We start from the raw sequence: 4650 nt of genomic DNA on the forward strand, positions 1-4650 counted from the left end.
TGTCAGGGGGGAAAGGCTCCATATTGTTAGTCTCCACCCTTGCCTCTTCTTGGGAGGAGGATTAGCTGCCCTTGTTGGTTGTTAACAATTTGCTGCAGTAAATAAGCCTCTTCAACAGCAAACTAATCCATCCAGGCTGTTTTCTGACACAGTAATCTTAGCTGATTGTTGTACGCCATTAGGAGTGACATATTTTCTAAGCAGTATTATTCAGTTGTTTGACCACTAAAAGGAAGAAGTTGTCTCGACAAACACGTTATTAACATGTTGTGACCACAGAACAGCATGCAAAACCTGGTATTGTCGACTACAGCAAAAATACTACAGCTGACCTGTTTAAATGTAGCTTTAAAATCCTAAAGCAGAGATCAGAGACCAACACTGAATTGAAGACTATTGTTATATTTCTCATATGCGATATCTTTATTGGTGATGCTCGATTACTGAGAGATACGTGTTGCTTACCTTTCTCAGATGGTTGGTCAGAGGTCAGATAACTCTATTCTGAAGTTCGTAGAATATGCACAGCACCATTCGTTGTCAAATACTCTAAAAGAAAAATGGCTGTCAGCTAAAGCAAATTAAACATTTCATTTGGACATTCATCTCAGTTAAAAGGATAAGGGTGATCACAATAATGTTGATATCTGTCTTTGCACGAAAGAACTTGACATTTCCAAAATTATCAGAAGAACTTCCTTTATCTCTGCTTGACTAGAAAGGCACACATAAATAGGTGATATCAGGTACTGATTGTCACAGTGTGGCTGAGAAGATTATAAAACTATATTCATATTCTGTCCATGTATATTCTGAAAGAAGCCCTGATACACCCACACCAACATTTGTGAGGAACGCTTTTTTACATGCCGACTTTTTTTCTTGTTTACGTAGCAGACTTCACTTTCATAGGTAGTTTAAACTGACAATTTAGAGTTAACTATATATATCTAGTAACACGGTTGATTGTGCTGAGCCCTTTTTGTACACCTGAATGTGTCACGATCTGTCTTTATGGTGTTTTGTCTTGTCTTGTTTCATGTTTTATGTTGAAAGGTCTTCACTTCCTGTCTTGCCTGTTTCTGTCTGCGTTGTGTCTTGTTTAAATCTGTCTGTGGTTCCCTGTTAGTTTCCCTGGTGTGTCTAATTTACCCGATTGTGTTCACCTGGTGTCCCTGTGTTTTCTCCTCCCTCCTCACCTGTGTCTTGTTTCTGTGATTAGTCTTGTGTGTATTTAAGTTCTGGTTTTTCTGTCTGTCTTTGTCGGTTCGTCTTTTGTCATGACTTGTTCGTCGGTGAGTGTTCTGTTTTGTCGTTGTTATCACCTAGCCTTGAAATAAAGGAATTGCCACTTTATTCTGCATTTGGGTCCTACCTGCTTCACACACCGTGACAGAACGAACCGACCACAAAATAGACCCAGCAGATGATCCATGGGAGGTTGAGACAGCATTTAACCTTCTATCTGGCTTGCTGCTTCGATTGGTGGAAGGGAGCGTCCAGTGTTCGGCAGAAGAGGGCCGCTCTGGTAGAGAAGTTCCGGTTGGCAGCAGAGAAACCATGTTTTGTTGAGTTTTTACCTGACTGGATTTTGGACTTCCTTCAAGCATGTGATTCCAGGCATGCTAGCTCCCTGTCTCCCAATTCCCAACCTGGCACCATACGCCTTGGTGGGTTCCGCCTGAAGTCAACCCGTGCTTCTGCCCCAGTTCCTGCTCCTGTCCAGGAGTCGTATTCCGGAAATCGTCAGGCTTATGGAGGTCCACGGAGTATTCAGGAGGCTGCTAAGAGGAGTCGTCGCAAGGCCAGGCTAGCAGCCCGAGCCCCAGCAGCCATGGTTCCGGCTCCAGTACAGGCCCCAACAGCCATGGTTCCGGCTCCAGTGCCGGACCCAGCAGCCATGGTTCCGTGCTCCAGTACCATCCCACATAGCCATGGTACCGTGCTCCAGTACCACCCCACACAGCCATGGATCCGTGTTCCGGTTCCTTGCCCAGCAGCCATGGTTCCGGCTCCAGTGCCGGCCCACACAGCCATGATCCAGGCTTCAGCTCCGGACCTTACAGCCATGTTTCCGGCTCCAGAACTGGATCTTACAACCGTGGTCCCTGCACCAGAGCTGGCCCATACAGCCATGGTTCCGGCCCCAGTTCCAGCCATGATTCTGGCTCAAGTACCGGCCCCAGTTCCAGCCATGGTTCCGGCCCCAGTTCCAGCCATGGTTCCGGCTCAAGTACCGGCTCCAGCAGTCATGGTCCCGACTCCAGCACCTCGTCTCCTGCTGGCTCCCCAGCCGACGCCAGCTCCTCGAGTCTTGTCGGCGTACCGGCCGACTCCAGCACCTCGTCTCCTGCTGGCTCCCCAGACGACGCCAGCTCCCCGTGTCCTGTCGGCGTACCGACCGACACAAGTTCCCTCAAGTCCCCTCTCAAGTTCCTACCCGAGTTCCCTCTCGGGTTCCCTCTCGAGTCCCCTCTCGAGTCCTCTCTCGAGTCCCCTCTCCAGTTCCCTCTCGAGTCCCCTCTCGAGTCCCCTCTCGAGTCCCCTCTCAAGTCTCCTCTCCAGTTCCCTCTCAGGTCCCCTCTCGAGTCCCTTCTCGAGTCCCCTCTCTAGTTCCTACTCGAGTCCCCTCTCCAGTCCCCTCTCCAGTCCCCTCTTTAGTCCCCTCTCGAGTTCCCTCTCCAGTCCCCTCTCGAGTTCCCTCTCAAGTTCCCTCCTTTAGTCCCCTCTCTAGTTCCCCTCGCGAGTCACCTCTCGAGTTCCCTTCTCTAGTCCCCTCTCTAGTTCTCCTCTTGAGTCCCCTCTCGAGTCACGTCTCAAGTCCCTACCCAATGTCCTGGTCCGTTGGAGGTTCCGCTGGGGGTCCTGCCAACTCCATGTCCTGTCCCGTTGGAGGCCCCGTCGACTACTCCTCTGCCGGGGGTCCTACCAATCGTATGTCTGTCCCGTTGGAGGTCCCGCCATCTACTCTCCTGCCGGGGGTCCTGCCAGCTCCTTGTCCTGTCTCGTTGGAGGTCCCGCCGACTACTCTCCTGCCGGGGGTCCTGCCAACCCTTTGTCCTGTGCCGTTGGAGGCCCCGCCGACTACTCTCCTGCCGGGGGTCCTGCCAACCCTTTGTCCTGTCCCGTTGGAGGTCCCGCCGTCTACTCTCCTGCCGGGGGTCCTGCCAACCCTTTGTCCTGTCTCGTTGGAGGTCCCGCCGTCTACTCTCCTGCCAACCCTTTGTCCTGTGCCGTTGGAAGCCCGCCGACTACTCTCCTGCCGGGGGTCCTGCCAACCCTTTGTCCTGTGCCGTTGGAGGCCCCGCCGACTACTCTCCTGCCGGGGGTCCTGCCAACCCTTTGTCCTGTCCCGTTGGAGGTCCCGCCGTCTACTCTCCTGCCGGGGGTCCTGCCAACCCTTTGTCCTGTCTCGTTGGAGGTCCCGCCGTCTACTCTCCTGCCAACCCTTTGTCCTGTGCCGTTGGAAGCCCGCCGACTACTCTCCTGCCGGGGGTCCTGCCAACCCTTTGTCCTGTGCCATTGGAGGCCCCGCCGACTACTCTCCTGCCGGGGGTCCTACCAACCCCTTGTCCTGTTCCGTTGGAGGCCCCGCCATCCTCTGTCTCACCGGGGGTCCTGCCAATCCCATGTCCTGGTCCTCTTCCGTGGGGGATCCTGCCGAGGCCTGTCCCACCAGCTCCGGTTCCTGTCCGGCCGACACCGGGTCCTGCCCGGCCTCCGGCGCTGGCCCGTCAGCGCCTTCCTGCCCGGCCTCCGGAGCTCTCTGGTCTTCGCCCTCAAGCCCGGCTCCCTGAGAGCGGCGGTCTTCGCCCTCGATCCCGGCCCTCTCTGAGCCGTGGTCTTCACCCTCGAGCCCGGCACCCTGAGAGCCGCGGTCTTCGCCCTCGATCCCGGCCCTCTCTGAGCCGTGGTCTTCGCCCGCGATCCCGGCCCCCTGACTATTCCTGCCGCTGCCCTCGTCCTCGAGCCCGGCCCCCTGACTCTTCCTGCCGCTGCCTTCACCCTCATGCTCGGCCGACCGAGTCCCCCACCTTAGACTCTGCGCTCCCGGGCCGTCCGCCCGAATCCCCCTTTTTTAACTCTGCCTTGCCCCCGGGCCGTCCGCCCGAGATCCCTTCCTGGTCCTCTGCTGTGCCTCTAGGCGGTCAGCTCAGTCCCCTCCTCCGGACCCCCTCCACCCACCCTGCTTGAGGTTTTGGACTTTTGTGGGTTTTTTTGGGACGTCTGGGATCCGTCCCTTGAGGGGGGGGTACTGTCACGATCTGTCTTTATGGTGTCTTGTCTTATGTTTTATTTTGAAAGGTCTTCACTTCCTGTCTTGCCTGTTTCTGTCTGCGTTGTGTCTTGTTTAAATCTGTCTGTGGTTCCCTGTTAGTTTCCCTGGTGTGTCTAATTTACCCGATTGTGTTCACCTGGTGTCCCTGTGTTTTCTCCTCCCTCCTCACCTGTGTCTTGTTTCTGTGATTAGTCTTGTGTGTATTTAAGTGCTGGTTTTTCTGTCTTTGTCGGTTCGTCTTTTGTCATGACTTGTTCGTCGGTGAGTGTTCTGTTTTGTCGATGTTATCACCTAGCCTTGAAATAAAGGAATTGTCACTTTATTCTGCATTTGGGTCCTACCTGCTTCACACACCGTGACAGAATGCTCAG

This window comes from Gymnodraco acuticeps, unplaced genomic scaffold, assembly GCF_902827175.1.
Source record: "Gymnodraco acuticeps unplaced genomic scaffold, fGymAcu1.1, whole genome shotgun sequence".
NCBI lineage: Eukaryota > Metazoa > Chordata > Actinopteri > Perciformes > Bathydraconidae > Gymnodraco > Gymnodraco acuticeps.